This window comes from Parasteatoda tepidariorum, chromosome 7, assembly GCF_982258835.1.
Source record: "Parasteatoda tepidariorum strain Cologne lab strain chromosome 7, Ptep-v5.0, whole genome shotgun sequence".
In the NCBI taxonomy this organism is placed as follows: Eukaryota; Metazoa; Arthropoda; class Arachnida; order Araneae; family Theridiidae; genus Parasteatoda; species Parasteatoda tepidariorum.
Window position 1 is genome coordinate 63,150,027 of NC_141761.1, and position 21,789 is coordinate 63,171,815.

General features: G+C 27.8%; 1 protein-coding gene across 2 annotated transcripts in view; it reads left to right on the forward strand.

Moving 5' to 3' along the window:
- Positions 1-5,174: 5,174 nt before the first annotated feature.
- The window catches only part of LOC107456132 (GATA-binding factor 5-A), a 127,343-nt gene continuing 110,728 nt past the window's right edge, over positions 5,175-21,789 (forward strand). The window contains exon 1 of one of the 2 annotated variants that reach the window (XM_016073913.4): positions 5,175-5,297. The gene's annotated coding sequence lies outside the window, so the exon portion shown is untranslated. Of the gene's footprint in view, positions 5,298-5,433; positions 5,529-21,789 lie in introns of those variants that run through there. The other variant, XM_071183370.2, reaches the window with a different exon arrangement.

Consider the following 21,789-nt stretch of genomic DNA (forward strand, 5'->3'; position numbering starts at 1 on the left):
TTAAGTGCCTGCCGTTATTTAAAAAAAAAATAAAAAAAAAATCTTGGCATGGTATAAAAATTTCTAATAATTTTTGGAGAATTAGCTGGAAAATAATTTTATAATAAAGCAAAAAATCTTGAAATTGATCTTTAAAGTGGAATTTGATACATCTTCATGTTTATTTCATAGAATATCTAGCCACTCAGATTTTTATTTTCAGTTGAAACTCAAAATAACAAAGGGTACTTTTCTATTCAATAAGACATAAACAGTTTGTGAAAAGTTAATACGGTTGCTTTTTTATCTTTGAAATAAACTGGTATTAAAAAAAAAAAATTAGATTGCATTTCTCTCAAAAGAAGCAATAATCAGTCAAGATTTCAGTTATAAAAAGAAAAAAAAGAAGAGAAGGAAAGAAAAAAAAGAAAGAAAAGGAAAAACTTTAAGGCTTATACGAACGCATAGAAACATCGAAAAATATTTGAAATCTCTAATTCTCTAACTATTAAAAGGAAAATAGAAACAAAAAGAATAATAAATACAATACAGAAATCAAAACGATGAGAAATCACCACAATTAATTAAAACTAGGAAATAAACAGTATCTTTTGAATTTATGCATGCTGATGTATAACGAATTCTTTGCTGCAATTGTACTAATATTTTGTTGCATTATTTTACTAGTATTTTGTCTTTTTTTCACGCGTACCTACGCTGAAGTACACTGAATTTTTTATACGCAGATTCAGCTTTATAAATATAAAAATATAACTTTATTCTCAGCTTGTTTTCAAAATGCTCTGATTTCGTAGCAAGAAAACTAACTTCTTTATTAAAAAAATTAACATTTTTGGGGAATATTATCATATAGAAATAACTTAATAAAGTAGAGATTTGATAACTTCTAAAATCTAATTATTTTCCACAATAAATTAGGGTTTTTCAACATAGCATTTAACATATATTCTAAATACTTTAGAATATATAAATAGTTAAGATTTATTTTTTAAGCAAGAAAAAAGTATTCATGTCTATAATTTTGAGATTCCACCTAATAAAAATACATTGTCCATCACTCCTTGTTAAGCCTACGAGAAAAAGTTTTCTTCGTTTTATTTCAGTGAATTTTCGCTCTCGACCAATCAGAGAATGCCATCTGCATGTCATAACTTTCTAACAAAGTTAGATAGCAGGAAAACTACTTCAGGCAAATAAAGAATCTTATCAAATGCTAAAAGGGTCATAAGATAGAAAAGTTTTTATAAGAAAAATGACGTTAGTTAAAGTTTAAAAATGATAAATGACGTTAAATTTAAAAAACAATAATTATTAGAATAATTTTGCTATTTTCGTATCATATTTTACGTGATTTGCAAAGTATAAAGTCAGTTTTTGACCAATAAGTCAAAGAGATAATAAGGCTCAATAATTTTGAGACTAATGGCATTATGGTATAATTGCGCACCTACCATCATAACTTCCAAGACAAGCAAAAATGCATCAATCTGAGGCAACAAACTTCAAACTACCACCAGGAATAGTACCGCAATGAAATGCAAGGAACAGTGCCGCATTTAGAAAATGTAATATTTCACGAAATTAAACTTTCTAAGACTGTTGTGAATGCGTACTGCATTTAATTCGCATTTTCTACATAAAATACACCTGTACTTCGTATCATGTTTTGCGTAATTTACAAACATATGTTTACAACTTATTAAACTTATTTCCAGAAAACGGTTTTTATTTATCATAATTTTTAAGTTTAGAGTTAAAATGGAATCAGAAATTCGAAAAACTTGTCCTTTAATAAAATCTCTTATGTTTTTGTAAACGGTATCCTTTTTCACACTTTTTACAGTTAAAATGAAATCGGAAATTTAAAAACTTGTCCTTTATTAAATTGCTTGCATTTATAAATCGTCCGCATTCTATATCTCACTCTTTTATCACTTCTTTTATCATTTGAAATAATGCAAAAAAAAATAAAAAAAACTTTCCTTTATAAATGCTTTTTTTTTTTTTTTTAAACATTTGAAAAAACTCGGAAATTTAAATCATTGATTTTTAAAAAATCCTTTACTATATATATGACAAAATAATTTTATTCAGTCCCGCATAAGACTGGTAGTAAGACCCGATTCCCAATCAAGTCACTGAAGTAAAGCATCCCTGTCCTTCGGTCAGTGAGAGAAGTGACCAATTCGATCAACCTACGAAGGAATCGAGGGTGTGCGGCATCGTTTTCCGTTAAACTGCTCTACCGTAAAGTGCTCGACTTCTCGTGCAAGTCGCTGAGATGACAAAGCGGGGGGAGCCATCCCCTCTGCAGAGGATCGAAATTCTGATAGCGTGTCTACGGATCATAATCAGTTTCCCAGACCGTCGCCAATAGCTTACTGTGCAGTTCCAGTGCAACGTAAATAAGGTACTACTACTACTATGGTGTTCAATACTTTATTAAACTTATCTGCATTATTACATTTAATTAGTATTCCTATTTGAAATCAAATCTGAAATTTAGAAACTTGGCATTTAAAAACTTTTTCTCTAATAATAAAATGAAGAGTTTGTGTGTGTGTTCCTTTTATAACTTTAGCAAGCTTCCCGAAATTTTGATAGTGGGCTAAGGGCTAATTTTTGCCCCAGTCCTAAAAATCGCTCAAAAATTTCAATTAGTTCGTTCAAGAGAGATATTTAAAAAGTGGAATTTTTTCATTGGTTCAGAGCTAGCGCCATTGATGTAAATGAAACCACAGACGATTTTACGGATTGCGTCGGTGATGTTTGCTTGCTTATAACTCTTATTAATTGAAAAATAATTTTATTGGACGCTCTTAGATATTTAATCATTTTTTATCCATTATATCAGATAAACTCATTGATCGAAGTGAGTGTGATAGTTGGACTACGTCGCCAAATTAGTATTCCTTAAGTAATCAGAAACCACGTGATTTGTTTTTATAATTATGCTTTTAAAACGTATTTCTACAAAACTAAATAATCTAAAATCAACGGTATTTAAAATTTAAAAAAAAAGTTATGTACTGAAAAGCAAAATTAATGGAGAAATGATACTAATTCATTTAAGAGAAGCGTAGTATATTGCTTACTATTATTGATGCTTATGATACTTAATTAATTTTGGTAATAGATACTAACTGTGATAAAAAAAAATCTTAAATAGCTCAATTAATGGACAAATCTTATTAATTCGTTTAGAAGGGAAAAGAAACTTGCCATACTGCTTTTAACGCCTATGATGCATATATAATTTTGATAATAGCTACTAGCCGAAATAAAAACTATTTACTAAAAAGCAAAATTAACAGAAAAATGGTACTAATTCATTTAGGAGAAATGTAAAAAAAATGCCATACTATTTTGTTATTATGGTAATTATCAATTTTAATCAATACCAAATATACTAATGTATTTAAAAATAAATATTTTTTGTACCTATTGGAACAGCATCAATACTGAACAGCTTTAATATAGATACTCTATAAAGAGAATTTTCGGGACTTAATAAGCACCTTTTAAGCACTTTTCAAGCACTCAAAAAAATGTTTTTAAGCACATTAAAAAATATCATACCTAGGCAAGGTTGGAAAGTTTTTGCCAATAGACTGTTTTATCTTGTTTTAACCGTCATGTCAAAAAAAAGAAAAAACTTTTGGCATTGTTTTTGACAATTGTTAAAAATCATGAAATTTTGAATCATGTAAAACGAATGGCGTTTTCATACGCTACTTACTGACTATACGCCGAAATAGATTGGGGTATGAAAACGCTGAATCGAGCAATGTGAACTGTGTCTTTTTGCATAATTCGAAGCAAAAATCAACATAGTAAAGGTAAAATCTCATTTTGAAAAAACGAAAATTAAGCACTTTTCAAAAACACCCAATGAGAAAAAGCAAGCTTTTAAAAAACGAAAATCGAAAATAAGCACCTTTTAGTAATAATTTTAAATCTGTCCGGGAGCCATTAAATCACACAAACGATCGTGAGTATGAATTCAGAACGTTTCAGCATAGTAAGTAGCAGAAGTTTTAAAATTATTTCTATGTCTGTCGTGAGATAAGAAATTGGTATGACAGTATTAGTATGACGTCACCGAAAATTAGTATGACAGTATGCTGAACCGCAGCACCGTTTATGTTTAAGACTATCATTTAGAAAGGATCCATTTTAGAAAGAATCAACAATGAATCTAAATAATTACTTAGTAACTGAGTTTTCATTTCTATAAATATACGAATTTATTATAAATTAATACTTAATGTATAGCTAACTACTCAACACCACTTAAATTATAACTTAAGGCAAACTAACAAAATAAATACTTAACATATAAATAATTTTTAAACTCTACTTAAATTATTACTTAAGACAACCTGAAAAAATGAATAATAACTATACTTTAGCCAATACATAAAGAAGTACCTGAATTTATGTTGCCACACAAGAGAAATTTATAGATTATTTCTGTTTTAATTTAAGGCATGACAAAATTTCTTCTCTCCTGTAATTTTTAAAAATTTAAACTAAATACAAGAAATAAAAAATGTATATAAAGAAATTTTACTTTATTTTATTTATTATTTTTATTTTTCATTATTATATTATGAACATAATACGCTCGTATTTATTTGAAATAGTTTCTAATTATGAAAATATCTTTTATCTTAAACTAAGCAAAATCAACAAAAGTGGATTAACAAACAGTGGAAAAATCAATTCCAGATAGAATTTTTCAAGTAAAAATGATAATTTTTATTATTATTCTTCACATTAAAGGGAATTCTAATCAAACCTGTACATCATTTTTTATAATAATGAACTTCGTTATCCTGATAAAATTATTCCAGTGCTATCTAATTTTTCTCACTTTAAAACAAATCCAAATAAAAATTTAAATAAAAAGATAATTTTAATCGAAAATAAAGCAGGATTTGTGTATATTTTTCATTAAATGAATGAGATTTTTGAAAAGCAAATTAAAAAAAGAAACACAGCATTAATTTTCCATTGTAATCAGCGATTGATAAATTACCTTCACAAAAAGGACGAAACATATCAAACTTCCAAAAATGGGGAGGGATAATTGACACCTACTCGTTGACACTTAATCCCTCCCACCAATCATTACGCCCCGCCTCTTATCCTGCATAATGAAGTCAGTTGAACACACATCAAACGTCAGATCTATTCAATCCCACAAAGCCAGGTTGACTTTTTGTGGAGATCCACAGTAGCTCAGAATGACGTCCTACCTGGAGAAGAGCTTGATCCCAACTAGAAAAAGTCAGGTAGGTCAAATTGTAATTCATTGCCTATGTTGCTAAACTGTTGCTCGCCGCGGGGTATTTTTGGTTATCTTTAAATTTCCATTAGGGGGGATCAGCAGGAATTTTTTTTCACCCTGTTTGTTTTTCTTCAGCTTTTGCACTTAATCTTATCTGCAGCCCAAATGATTACGGCTCTTTTGGGAGCTACGGTTAGAGTTTACGAAAGATGATACTACCTTATCAACACTCGAGGTAAGAAATTGAGATGAATTTGGGTATCTTTTCGATCTTGGTTTTTATTTTTAGATTTGGTGGGCGCCAATTTTTTAGAATGATTATTTTTAAGAAGCATTTCTAGTTCATGACATGAGTTGTTGATAATATACTAATATTTAAATTCAAATAATTTGAGACTTACCAATCGATGTAGAATGATACTCGATACATCAATTTACTGAAATAACAATATTTACATTTATTAATATTATTATTATTTGGAAAGTAGCTGAAAAACAAAGTTTTTTCTTGATATTTTTAAGGGATTTTACAGATCCCTTCAGTATGATTTTAACTTTTGTTGATAGTAATTGTGTTTAAGCTTATTTAAATTTCAACTGTACAGGTTCCCAAATAAAAATAATGCTTTTGCTTATTTATCAGTTTACTATTTCATGAATATGGCGATTAATGTTTGTTTATTTTTGTTTAAGCATTTTCCAATAAAAACTTTCAAATTTATATTTAAGAAATTTTTATTAAAAATATTTGTTTATTAATAATATTTAATTTCTTATTATTAATTATATTTGTTTAAAAATTTATGTCATACTACCATTGCTTTTTTTTAAAAATAAATTTACCATAGTATTATAATATAAATATATCAATAAAGTTTGTTTATATTTTGTTCTCACATACCCCAAAAGTTTTTTAGTTTTCTGTTTATAGTTTTCTTTACGGTAGGTGTTTTAATAATATTTAGATTAAAACTTTATGCTTAACTCTATTTTAACACATGATCCAACAAATATTTTCAATTTTATATTCAAGGAAATTGTTTCAGTTTTCTTGGTGATATAGGCTTGTTATTACAAGATTAGAAAATATTTCTGATATAAATAATACTAAAATGTCAAATTCTAATAATGCTACCCACTCCACTGCATCATATAAAAGTTACAATTAGAATTAAATTAAAGAAGAAAAAAAAAAGAAGAAATTGAAGCATACTAAAAAGAAATATTTTTGTTATTTAAATTTTTAAATTATTCTAATTTTTAAAATTAATACAACATGTGCTTTTGATAAATGAGAATTATATTTTACTAGATTTTTACTTTCGCTATATATAAAGCTTCTTTGCGAAAATAATACTTCCTACTCGGCTGCATGTTATTTTATACAGCAAAATCATTTTTTTATAACCGTCGTTGAACAGCCAACACAAATTTTTGTTTACTGTTACGAGTGTTCAACTCCTTAGCCTTGTAATTTTGAACCCAATTCAGATGACTAGGGAACTCCTGGATCAAGTATTGGGAAACATTTGTCTTCGTGGCGGGCTTTTTGTTGGAACTAACTCGCATTTGCGCTTCGAAGAAGAAAACCACGAAAACCTCTCACGTTTAGTCTGACGCAAGGGTACTCTAACCCGTGATCCGTCTACCACTCAGGATATTTCACGTCAGTACTATGGTCGATGCAAGCCGGATGCGGATTCGTATCGACCAGGCATTGTTGGGATTCGAACCCGGTTCACCTCATTGGAAGGCGAACGCTCTATCCCCTGAACCATCGCTGCTCAGTGTTTTCTATTATCGATTATTAACTCGGAAACTGATGGTAAATATTATTGTAAAATGCAGCCTGCACTATTACATCAATCGGGGATAGAGCGTTCGCTTCTCAATGATATTTTAAATCAACGCTGTGGTCGGTACTAGCCGGGTGCGGAATTCGTATCGACCAGCCATAGCTGGGCTCAGCAGCATAATTTGTGATAATTAATTGAAAAATAATCGAAAAGATTTTGCAAGTTTATTTTTTATTTTTTAATCTAATACTTTGCTCAAATTTACCTCATTTGAATTTTAACCGTATTTATATGCTATTGAATATTTTAATCTTAATATTCACGTAAAAAGTTTCCGCTTTCAACGAACTTTATTAGAAAAAACGGTCTTAAAAAAATTGTTTAGATTTTGTAATTTTGCTTTGTGCTTTTTAAATTAATTTTTTGAATTTCATTTCTTAAATATTGTTTACCTGAATACAATTTATATAACTTTATGACTCCCAAATCTAAATAATTATTTGCTATTTCTGCTTATGTATAGTAAATAATAGCCTTTATACGAGTATTATGTTTTTAAAATAATTTTTCTAATCTTTTTTTCTTACATATTGTTTACCTAATTCCTATTCTCGTAAAGATTTCCAAAAAATGATCATTTGCTTTTTCTGGTTATGCATAGTAAATAATCCCTTTTTTATGAGTTCATTTATAAATCTATATAAAACCCGTGAGAGAATTTGGAGAACCGAAACATGGTTCACTTTTACGATTTATTAGGTCTCTGAAAATTTGCAACTTCAATGTCGAACCGAAAAAAAAAAAGGATTCATTAGCAAATCTGTATTTCCAACTCCATTAAGCATCTCGAATTAGATTGACGAGCATTATTGAAGCATGTTAAAAAACATTTTATGTGTCTAATTTATGCGAAAAATGTACTTCAACTTTACAAATGTAACGTGATATATTATTATAAATACATTTATTAAAAATTATATTAATTTGATATAATATTTATATTGTTTACTGTTAAAGCTAGCACTTTTTACAAACTAATTCAGATTTTACAGTCAATGGAAAAAATATCAATAATTTCTTCTGAGACCGAACTTTAAATAATTCCAGAATATGCGATTTTATTTATTTAAAAATATATAGCTTAGAAGAAAGTAAACTCATAGATGCGATAAAATATATAAAAAAAAAATCAATTTATTAACCTCAATTATCCTTCTTGGTCATTGTTTATTATTTTCTAAAAAAAAAAAATAACGAATTTGAATTGTTAGCATATTTTGTATATTGTATTACATTTTTGCATTGTTTTTCTTCTTATTTTGGTCATAGAACAAATTTCACTAGACTCAAATAAATATTAAGATATTCATATGCCATGTCCAAAAGGTTACTTGACTGTAACTGTAAAATTGGGACTAACTATAGTAAATAAAATTTCCTTTTCAGATAGACAATCGCTTTGTAAAGGTATACAAACAGAAAAAACAATTTAAAATATTATTTTAAGTGATAAAACTGAAATACATGTTTCCCAATCCTCTGGGTCTCAAAGAATTAAAGGATTTTTTTAAATCAGTTTCTGAAGAAGATTACACTGGGGAACAAATTTTTCAATTTAATTTATTGTTTAATTTGGTTGTGGGGACTTCAAATCTGAAATTAGTTTTGCTCCCAAAGCTACAATTTTTTTACTACATTTTTAATCTATTTTTTTTGTCGATATGCACAAGTTTAAGAACGTTATAAACCAAAGAGCCATTACATTATGACCACCCTGATAATAACATGTAGGACCACCTTTTACCCTCAAAACTGCTAGCACCCGCCGTGACATTGATTCCACAAGGTGCTGATAGGTAGTCTGAGTTATCTGGTACCACGCACTCACCAACTGGTCCTGCAATTCCCTCACATTGCGAGGGGATAGCGTGGCAGCACGAATTTGGTTTTCCAAGTAAGATCACAAATGCTCTATTGGATTAAGGTCAGGTGAATTTGGGGGCCAAGACTTGACTTGAAAGTCACTGGAATGTTCCTCGACGATTCGACCCTTATGACATGGTGCATTATCCTGTTGGTAAACACCATCCCCGCAGAAAAAACTGTTGCCATGAATGGGTGAACCTGGTCTGCAACTATGTTTAAGTAGCTTACAGACGTCAGGGATTGTTCTATGAGGATTGTGGGTCCTAATGTGCCCCATGAAAACATTGTTCCTGGCCGAGAAACCATGAAAACCTGGGAGAGCCCATTGTTATGGATGGAGGCTGGTCATAATGTAATGGCTCTTCGGTGTGTGTATAACAGGGGGTAGCATAAATATTGCGACAGACTTCCAGTGGAGTTACGGCACATCATCAGGAATAAAAATTGCATGGAAAGCCACACTTCCCTATTATGACCTGTTCAGAAGCACCCTAAAAAAACAGTTTATAGCAGGGAAACGCGTCTAATGCCGTATGATGTCATTTACAGGCCTACATTTCTATTAATATTCGATTTTAATCCTGATGATGTGCCCTAACTCCCCTAGAAATTTGTCGCAACATTAAAGCTACCTCCTATTATATATAACATTTTTAAACGTGCACGATTTTATAAAATATGTTAAAAATGTCATTAAAAATGTAACTTTGAGAATAAAACCGATTTCAGATTTGAAATCAGTGATACCAAATTATGTCAGATCTGTTAAAAATTCTTATGCAGCAAAAAAATAAAATAAAATAAAATAAAATAAAATAAATTACCCTAGTGTTATTAGTCATATTTTGTATTTGGAACTCCAAATAGCAGGCGTATTTTTATCCGTACTCTCAGTTTCATTAGTTAAAATAATAATAGTGTGTTGTATAAAAGAATGATTGGTCTCTGATTTCTTTCCTTTTACTTACGGAATTTTTATCTACAACACAATCTAAAATATAATTCCGATTCTAATGACAGGTTAAAAAAAATTTTAATAAAAATAATTGAATATAATGTAAAAATTAAACTTTATAAATGGAGAAAATGCTAAAGGCGTAAAAAAACAACAATTTCTACTGAATTCTCACTCTTCATTTTTGATTTCCTTACAGTTTAACAACTCCGTGCATGTGCCACAGGTTCTGTCTCATAAATCAGTCCTTGGCTTTTGTGAATCCACTGGCATGTGTTGAAAAACATTTCAGCCTGTTTTCTTTGAACGTATTTTTCAGATTTATCTTTCTCTAGTTTCTCAGCCTTTCGTTTTTGAAAAAAAAAATGATTTTTTTTTTTAGAGAGAGAGAGAGAGAGAGAGAGAGAGAGAGACTAATGCATTACTTCCATTACTTTTCAGTTTAATTCTATTTAATTTCTTTTTTAAATTAAACTAATTTAATTTTCTATTAGAACGAAATTTTAATTCTCCGTCATTAATTTAGCTCTAGCATTATTTGCTAAGAAAAATTAAGACATCGTAACACATTATTTTGGAACAATATTAATAAAGTTACTGAACAATTTAGTAATTATTATCAAGCAATTCTATTGTACAGTATATGCCATTGCATACAGTATATTATATTCATGAAATTGAGTATATTTTATTGTCATTTTTATTTTTTATTCATTTCTCATTTATTTATTTATTTTATTTATAATTTTTTTATTTATTTATTATTATTATTATTTATTTATTTATTTATTTTTGCTAAAATATTTGTAACATTTATCTGAAATCAAATTGGATAACTTCCGTCATAATTGGATAACTACCATCATCATACTACCATATAAAAACATATCTGATCATGTCTTTGAAAAATTTTCATGAAAACTGTATTAAACATAAATGAAATACTTTCGCAACAAATGACCTTTTCGAAGTCCTTTACGAAGGCAAATTTCTCCCAATACTTAATCCAGGAGTTCCCTTGTCCTCTGGATTGGGTTCAAACTTACATGTCCATGGAGTTGAACATTCGAAATCGTAAACCCAAAAATTGGCTCGGCTGTTCAACAACGAATGATATAAAATGTAAAATAACCTTTTCGTATTCGCTCGTTGAACCGCATGATTTTAATTCTTCATATATATTATACATATTAATAATTTCTTTTACAAAAAGCTCAATTACACAACTAGGGATTGTTCTAAAATTTTAGTAGCCTTTTAAATAATCTCAATTTTTAATTCTTTACATTCAAAATTACATGATAAAAACTCACACATTAGACACCGTTATCGTGTATTTGTGATTTCCAGGATAAAATTAAAGGTTCCTAGGAAATTAGGTAAAAGGAGGGGGGGGGATGACGTAAGTGATTGATACGTATTTGAACCTAGATACTTTCTTACGTCACCGGGACCACACGATTGAAGATATTTTAATTTTCTTCTCTGTTTTGCCTTGTAAAACTTTTCTTCCCCTTTTTTATTTCTTATTTTATTTATTTATTTATTTTTTACAATTTTAGAACTGTTCCTTTAGATTCGAAATAAATTACATAATCTAATTTAACTCTTTAAAATCTACAATTTAAAATCTAACAATTTAAATCTTTAAAAAGCTTTGTTTGATATCAAGATTTTGTGTAACACTTGGTGATATTTCCTTGTTAAACTCATTTCAATGATTTGAATAAGACAATGGCAAAACTTTTGTCAGTGCTGTTGGTCGTTGCGCACATGGATTTTAAATTAGGAATATAGGTTGCATATATGAAGAAATCGGAAGCTTTGTTTCTTTTACAAAAATAAACTTTAAAAAAAATTAATATCTTCACATGAGCTTAATAATTACTTATTAAACTTTAGAATTCCGCAAAACAACAATACCATATGCAAAAAAAGTTTTAAATCATAAATGAAGCAAAGGTATAGGGGTTTATTTCTTAAGAAGTAAAAAATCATGCTCTATCTATCATGTTGTATAAACATAAAACAGGAAAGTCTTTTAAAAAATAAAATGTTGATAGTCCTATGAGATTTAAAATTGACTTTAAATAGTTTAAACTGCCTAAATTAACTTAAATTATGAATAAATATCAAATCTGATTGTTTCAAAATCATAAATGCAATGGAAGTTATTTTATTTGTTACATTTAAAATTATCATAATGATATAGCGATAAGTAAAAAATGAACGTTTCAAATTATAATTTACAATAAGAAGGCATGGAAATATTTAGTTTTTTTCTTTTTTTCAGTCATTATAATATGATGTTGAGAATTTAGAAAACCGCATAGAGCTATATTGATAATTGTGCACCATAAATAACTAATTATTTATTCACATAGCACTTTATTTATTTAAAATTAATATAATTCAAAACCAATTACAAATGTCATGTTTTTGAGTTTTTTATCACTATTTCTAAGCAATTTATGTTTTACCTCCTTCCCTTAAATGCATTCTTTGCTATCTTCTATTTCGAATGTTTTAAGCATTTTTAAAAATATTCAGAATTTTAAAAAATTGGACAGTGTTTGCATATTACTAAAATACTTATTGCTTATTGCTTATTACTTAAAATTTCTTAAACAAATCCAGAAAACTAAACTAACTTTAAGAAATATATTAAGGAGCGAGAATTATTAAAAAAATATCAATAAAAAGTAGTGATTGCCCTCCGTACAAAAAAAGTATAGATTTATATTTTTTTAAATGAATAAGAGATAATCTAATAGTAAACAAATAAACAAAGTATAAATAAATAAAAAGTACAAATAAATAAAAAGTACAAATAAATAAAATCAAAATAAATAAAATAAAAACTAATTTTCCCATTCATCGATTTCGTCCTCTACTGATTTGCCTATTTACTCTTACACTAATTTACTAATATGCCGATTCCCTGATTTTTAGATTTAAATATTGTTTTTTTTATTCTTCATGCTATTTTCTCCTATTTACTTACTATATCGTACGTAATGTTTGCCATAAGAGATGTAGTTATGCATTAAAAATATTAAATGATCATTGCTAAAGACCAACACGTATTACTCCCATAACTAACGTGTGTTTAGTAACCTTTAATAAGTTAATAAATATTGACATTCGTTTTCAATTACTTCTTCATGGGTAAAAATTTCAAAGGAAAATGAATTATTTGATGAAGAAGATACTTAAGTATATAGATAATTTATAAGATGACTCCATCTTATTTTTATTTTATTACAGTAAAAGTCGAGGATCATTTTAAACAAACTTCAAATTGTATAAAAGGAATAATTGTTTGATTTCATCTTAAAATTAAAAATAGATTGCATATACAAAGTATTAGTTTTCATTGTTGAAATAAAATTTAAAAAAAAATGTTCAAATGAAGTGATGGATTATTATTTCTAAATTTACCATTGGAAGTGCTGAACTTCTTCCACAATAAATTATTTGTGTTTTCCAATAAAAAAAATCACGACTATTATATATTAATTACAAAGTATGAAATATTTGTAGAAAATCTTCAAAAAAAATTTTTTTTGTATATTATTTTTTGTTTAAATGTAACTAAATGTAGACTTTTTTGTTACATTATTTGCTATTTTATTTTCCATTTAATTTTATATCTGAATTTCAACACTTCTACTTTTTTAGGAGTTTAAAAAAAAATAATTTGTCTCCAAAACAAAAGACACTTTAAATTTTGATTTTAATTGCACATTTCACTAATTTCTTTTCACTTTTGAAAAAAACACCTTTTACTGTTTTAATAAAAATCTATACTAACTTTTATAATTACTTATACAAAATTTCAGTATTCAGGGTAAAATAAAAAGTGAAAATTGTTCAAATGGAGAGATGGATTGTTTTCTCAAAATTTACCATCGAAAATGCGTAACTTTTTTGAACAAAAATTCCTTGCGATTTCCAATAAAATAAATCACGACTAATATTAAACTTAGTTTAAATTATTAAATTAAAAAGAATAAAATTTTGGTAGAGAATCTTCACAAAAATGATTTTTGTAGATTACTTTTTAGATTAAATATAATTAAATGAAGAGACTTTTTTGTTATTTTATTTGCTATTTTATTTCGTATTTAACTTTATATCAAAATTTAAACACCGCTATTTTTTTTCGAAAGTTGGAAAATGTATATTTTTTTATTTCCTAAGCAAAAGACACTTTACATTTACAAAGGGGGTATCTTAAGTATAACTCACCATTCGACCTGAATCAATGCTTTTAATCCTACAAAAATAAACATTTTTAATAACACAATTCTTTTAAAAAAATTCCACTTTTGAAAAAAAAACAACTCCTATTACAATTTTAATAAAAACTCATACTAACTTTTATAATTACAGCACTTAAAAAAAACATGCTTTTTTTTAAATAATTCATGTCACATTGAGTCACATTATTTTGAATAAAAACTGAATTTATTTTTAATTAATTAAATAAAATTTTTAGTCATCAAATTTATTTTACTCACCTTGCAATTAGGAAACAGTGTTATAACATTTGCTTCGCAGGTGAAAAAGTTTTTCAGCACTATCACTCAATATAAATTTAATATAAAATGTAAACGGTTAAGACAAAACAATAATTAATTTTTATATACGAAGTTTAAATATTTACTCCTTTTTTAGAACCTCTTCGAAAAATCCTCAACCAGAAAACAAAACGGTTATTTTAACATACAGCAAATGTAATAGAACGAATTTCGTACTGAAACTGAGATAATCTGACAACTGAGGTCTTATGTCATTTACTTATTTTATATTATGTGATTACGTTTTTAGGTCTGCCAAAAACATTCAATGAAAAATTGTCGCTTATATAATAATAATAAAAAAAACAATAATAATAAACTGACATAAAAATAGTATTTTAATTACCTTAAACAAACTTGCATCTGGCAATAGAGAAAAACGTTGCATGATTTATTGTCATAAAATTTATATTAAAAGCAAACAACTTTCTCCGATATGCAAATATGCAATTGAAAACATCTGTTATTGACCAGAACGTTGCATTTAAGGAAAATAAATTATTCATTAATTACCTCTTAATTATCACTCATTAAAAAAATCTAATGTGTTGATTTTATTTCAAGGTCGAGCATTAATTTGGTTGTAGTTGTCCTAGTTATTCATTTTCTCTTAAATGATTTACAAGAGTATGTAGCATTTGAAAACCGATTGACATAGATTATTTTTCTTCAATGTCTGTAAAAGATCTTTTCACTTTCATTAATTTTTTAATTATTTTATTTAGCAACTGCAAGATAGCGATTTCGCTTCATGATTTTGAAATAAAACCATAAGTCGATGGGAGCACTAAAAAAATGGATGTGTCAAAAAAGCTCAGAAAGAAATAATAACTGAATTTGAAAACCCTAAGTACTCAAAGTTGAAACAGCATATACTCATTTTTAGAGAAAATGGTAGATTTCAAATGTGACTTGGAGGGGGAAATGTGTGAAAGGGATGTTCGCTGGCTGCGGGCAGGACTCGAACCAAGGACTTCTGGGTACGTAGTAGAATTCCCTAACCACCACAGTTGAACACCCCAGTTTAGGGAGAGTTATGAAGCTTTATAAGGTTGTAGCCACAATGACACATCATGACAAACATTGGAGAATTAGTATAGTTTTCAAAATTTGCAGTTATTTGTTTTGGAGCTATTTTTGTGCAAGGACAAAATTTTAACAAAGTTGATGAAAAATGAATAAGGGTACTCAAATACAGAATTATTTAAAATAATGAAACATTGGTTTTGTGGGAAAAATTAAAAATTATAACTTCTCTTAAATAAAAAGCTTCGAAACGTTTTATAGGAAGTCTGTTTTCAATGTATACAAAATTAACACGGAATTATGTTACATTTCTTTATTTAATAGTCGCAGAAATCTAAAAAAATAAAGCCATAAAAAACTAGATTTTTTTTAAATATTTGCTAACTCTTTGCAAAATATGTAATTTTTAATTCTTCAAAATATGTAATTTTTTTTGGCTACTGCTTTATAAATAAAAACTAACTTAAAACTTTATAAATAAAAATAACTCAAGATATAGTATTAGAAATTCTAAAAGAATTTGTGAACCTAATTCTTTATTCCTTAATGCTAAAAGCTTAGAAGAAGCACTCTCTCTCTCTCTCTCTTTCTCTCTCTTTTCTTCTGTTTCTTGGTAATGTTCGCATTTTTCTACAAATTTGCAACGTAAGCAAACGGAGAAATCTTTTGAAGTACACAAAAGATCCCCCCCCCCCAAAAAAAAAATTATTAAAACGATTAATTCCTCATGTAATTTGTTTCTATAGTTACGGTATATTGAATATAAATTTTTAATTAGATTTATTTTAGATAACAAAAGGTAGTAGATGAATTGCAAATATTGGCATTTCCTCTAATCTATAGGGTCCTAATGTCATTTGCAAGTTCATGATTGATTGTTATCAACCCTTGTTAACGTTGAACAAAATTTGCATTAAAAAAGCCTCTTATATTCTAAATAAGGGTAAGAGTTATTTTTTTAAACAGGTCAGTGAGATTTTTTTTATGAATAATTCAAATAAAATAGCACAATAAATTATTATTCTTTTTTTGTCTAGTAGAATGATACTGGTGAGAACAATTTATCAAAATTCAAAAGTCCCCTTTTTTCCAAATTCACTAAATGAAATGACACATTTTCATGCATGGTGGGAGAGAAGTGAGATTTTCGCGCCAAAGAATCATTAAGTATAAATAATAATAGAGTGTTATTGCACGCTATTACTATGCTTTGATGGTTATCCCCATTGTTTTTCAGTTGATCAATAAATTTGTTTACTATGAAAAGTTTTCAAAGGAATATTAATCTGATAAGTATTGAACCTTATAATAAGCATATTTGATTATAAAATACCTAGTTAAATAACGTGAGTCTGTAGTATTTGACCAGCAAGGGCAGTACGCATCTCGAAAATTCCTATTAATAGGCTTTATAATAAACATAATTTATTTTATTTTATAACCGTTGTTGAACAGCAGACCCAATTTTTGGGTTTACGACTACTAATGTTCAACTACGTAACCTTGTAATTTAAAACCCAATCCAGAAGAAAGGGAAGTCCTGGATCAAGTATTGATGGAAATTTGCATTCGTGGAGGACTAACCCGAATTTGCGTTACATGAAGAGGAAGATCACGAAAACCTCTCATGGTTATCCTGACGAAAAGGGACTCTATCCGTCTACCACTGAGGATATTTCACGTCAGCACTGTGGTCGATGCAAGTCGGATGCGGAATTCGTATCGACAAGCTATCGCTGGGATTCGAATCCGGGTCACCTAATTGGAAAGCGAATGCTCTATCCCCTGAGCCATCGCGGCATATAAATTTGATTCCGCCCAGGTTCGAACTAGGGACCTTTCGCGTGTGAAGCGAGTATGATAACACTTTATTATGAAATCCTAGTTACACTACGTGAGTCTCTAGTGTTTGAATAGCAAGTAAAGTGCACATCTCGAAAATTCTTATTAATGGATGGGCTTTGCAATAAACATACTTTGTTATGAAAACCTAGTTACACTACGTGAGTCTATAGTATTTGATTAGCAAGATCAGTATGCATCTCAAAAATTCTTATTGATGGATGGGTCTCATAAAGCGTACTTTGCTAAGAAAATTTAGTTACACTACGTGAGTCTCTAGTATTTGACTAGCAAGTAAAGTGCACATCTCGAAAATTCTTATTAAAATAAAGTTAAGCTTTAATTGAAGAGTATGTATGAAAATCCTTGGAGGAGATACCAAATTAGCCTACTAATCTGACCCTAGGATATGATATACCCCCATTAAAGTTACAGTTCATTTATTTTTAAACTAACAAAAACTTCCAAGCTTGTGTGAAAAGAATTTCAGAAATTTTCTTTTTACATTTTTTTAAAAAGTTTTTAGGAAGCTATTTGAGATAATTTCCGAGGTATAAAATTATTTCTGGTAGTATTTACATTTTCATTAGCTAAAAACTCAGAATATTACTTCATTCTGCTTAGGAGTTACAGTACTTTGAAAATGTTTGTGTTTACGCGTATTTTTAAAGAACCTGATATCGTTAAAGCGTTTATAGACTATTTTTTCACAAAACATAAACATCTAAAGAATAATGATGTATTTACAGAATTTGGAAAATCAGTATTTAATATATTTATGAATACTGAAAAATAATGAATAATGATAGGAACGATATTAATTAAAAACTATCACGATTTTTCAAACTAAATATAAATTTTTCTTAATTGAACTGATTAGCTTTCTAATTAAAAAAAGTTTTTAAGCATTGTCAGTTCACTTAACTACCGTCATTAAATCTTTACCGGTATTAACAACCAAACCACTAACTATGACTGTTCTTTTATAATCTAAGATTTCCGAACATATGCAAGACCAATTGGAAAGGAATATGTTTCATATTTTTACCCCTTTTCTATGTGTATGTGCCAAATATTTTAAAATTGAAGTTCCTATCCCAAATACAATATTTGTTCGTGCATTCTTCAGAGATCTTATACAGAAGGGGCACCGGAACTGCCATTGGTAATATATATTTTTAAATTTCTTGTCAATAATAAATTAAAAATATATATATATACATTAAGGACCGAAAATTAATAAACAAGCAAGAAAAGGCAAAAACGTTACAGAAATTTATCGTATCAGTAAAGAGGAAAGCGAGATGAAAAACATACAAAAAACTGAATTTATTGCCTGATGTAGCTTGGAAGGTTTTCTTATAATCATCTTTCAACCCTTTTCAGTTTTTTTTTGGCAATCAAGCAGATTTCGATGTTTTTAATCCCTCCATCCTCAATTGTTATTTTTCAGAATCGAATAGTACGTCATTTTTTCCTCATTTAAATATTAGCAAAGTTACTATTGTTCAATCAACAAGTTGCTACAATTGTTATTGTTCGAACACTTATTTCAGACAATTTTTATTGTTTTGTACACATTACAATAATTATTTCATTCTGTACTGCATATGCATAGGCAACAAGGTTATAATTATGTTACAAAAATCGAAATAGCTATTGGAAAAATAAAAATTAATACCATCGGTCGAATCAAGAAAACTAATGTCCTTCATTATGCTGGGGACTTTCTGTGAATAAGCACGTAGTTGTTTTGTTTTTTAATGAAGTATTACCTTAATGCAAGTCAGTAAAATGTTTAAAATATTATAAGTTTAAGTATATTTTTTGTGCGTATACATCGATTTAGTCAGAATAAATAAGATAAGTATCTAATTTAGATTTGATTACTCTCAACATGCTTTTAATGAGTCATAAGAACGGAATTTTTTGCGCAACTCGGAAAATAATGAATTTGATTATGTATGGCTGCGTCACCATCCCATTCTTATTTCTTGTGGCTGACTCATTGAAAGCATCTTAGATAAATAATTATTAACATGGCTAAATAATGCTGATTGAAATGTTGAAAAAAAAATATGGTCAAAACTACCAGAATATGATAAAATTTACAGTATTGCTGGTTCCATGGGAACATCAAAAACCTCTGTGATATTTACCGAACCGTTTTGGTAAGGATTTTGTTAAAATTAACCAATAAATTATGGCTTTATAATTTTCGATAAAATTTGGAAAATGTGGAAAAATTAGATAATTTTATCATAACACTATAGAGCATGGAATAAAAACCATTTATTCGGTCAAATTTACTTTTCAGTTTTGTATTTTTTACTAAATGTATGATAATAAGAACTATACTTGTGAAAGATCCTAATATCCAGTACACTGTAAAAAATTCCGTATTAAATTACGATATAAAGTACTTTGGGTGAATTATCCAAAAAATCCATTTTTCAGTAAAATATTATACCATAATTTTTAGAGTAATATTTATTTCATTACAGTTATTTAGCGATTTTACGGTCATTCTAAGTGTAAAAAATTACTGTACATCAGATTTTTTGTTCCGTAAGGTGTTAAGGGAAAAATTAATTTTACGGTAAAAAGTACAGGTACCCTGAGTACCGTAATTTGAAAGAAAATTGCACTTGTCAACCAAAACATGCAAATCACTTATCCATGCTCTATTTAGGTACTTACGTAATATTTAAACGGCGCCTAATTACAGTTCATCCTGCACTGTTCAAGTCCAAGAGCTAAAAAATAAAATTTAAAACTAATTTTAACATTTGCCTTTAAAGTAATATTTCTTAAAATAACTATTACATATGATGAGATATCAAATCTTTTTTTTAAATCTATTACTCATTTTCAAGTATATAATATTATACAAGATTATTTAAAGTATCAGTACCCGTCTTATAATTCTGAAATTTAATGTCAAATAAGAAAGTCAGATTTTGCTAAAGTTGTAATAATATGATAAAGTTGTATTCAGAGTTTTTTTAGGATTGAAAAGTGAAAAACTAAAAAATATTTTCTGGTTGAATCAATGTGGAATATGAAATTTTCTTGAAAAAAGTGTTACATACAATTTAATAAATATTGATATTTCTTTAGTATTTTTGTAGGAAAATTTATCATCCGATTAGATCAAATATTGATATCAAGTTAACATTTTCTGAAATGAAGTGTTAAATAATTTTAAGTGAGATCAAATATTGGTTATGTTAATATTTTCTGAAAAGAACAATTTCATTGAATTTAATCAAATATTTAAATTTATTTTATGATTCTTCTGAATAAATAATTGTACATTAAGTTCTATAAAATATTTAATTCTGAAACTATAATTTTGGAGAAGGGATATTTCAGGAGCTAATGCTAGTTGTCTACATTAGATTGTACAAATTTGAACAATAAGTTTTTCAAGGTCAAAGATAATTATAAAAAATGAAGAGCTGAAAATGATAATGTTAAATGACTTGAATAGTTTTTTTTTTTTTTTAAGTGTTTCTGGCTCTAAGGAAATACAAAAAAGTACAGTAATTTTTTGCCGAATTGTTTTGGTAAAATTAACAAAAAATATAGTTATATTTACATGCTGTTTCGTAATAAATATGATAAAATTTAGTAATTACTTTACATTATGGTATAAAAACCATTTCTTCGGTATTTTTACTAAACGTGTGACAGTAAAAACTAAAATCCTAATAATAAGAATTTCCGGTAAACCGTTACAGTACGAACGAAAATATTACCAAATGAATTATTTGAATAACCCACAGTTTGGTCTTATTACCAGAATTATGGTTTTTTTCTCCTTTACCAGAAATGCCATAACCATACAAGTACGGTAATTTTACCAGAATTTTTTCTCTCCATGTTCTTTGTCAATTAGTTAACCTTGCTCAATTAATTAACATATCAAGTCATTTTTATTTCAATGAGAATGCGCGAAACTAATTATCTTTTGGGATATTTAGAGAATAATTTAATAATTTTATAAATTAATATTGGTGCACATTGATTTTTATGAATAAAATATTGATGTTCATTTTTTCGTTTCAAAAAATAATTTTCAAATGCATATCTATTCTTCTAATAATTTCGAAACAGAAATGTTGAATGAATTGAAATGTTTTACGACAACAAAAGATATCATAATGTTTAAACCACAAGTACTTATGATTATTGCCTTTATAAAATTAAAAATTGAAAAATTGAACAAAAAGATTTAATGAATTAAGATGATAATTTTTAAATAAATTAAAATTTCTCTTAACATTTCCAAAACGACACCACAACACGAAGTTAGATTAAGAGTGATGTTCATTTAATATTTTTCTCATTAATTTAATGCCTTAA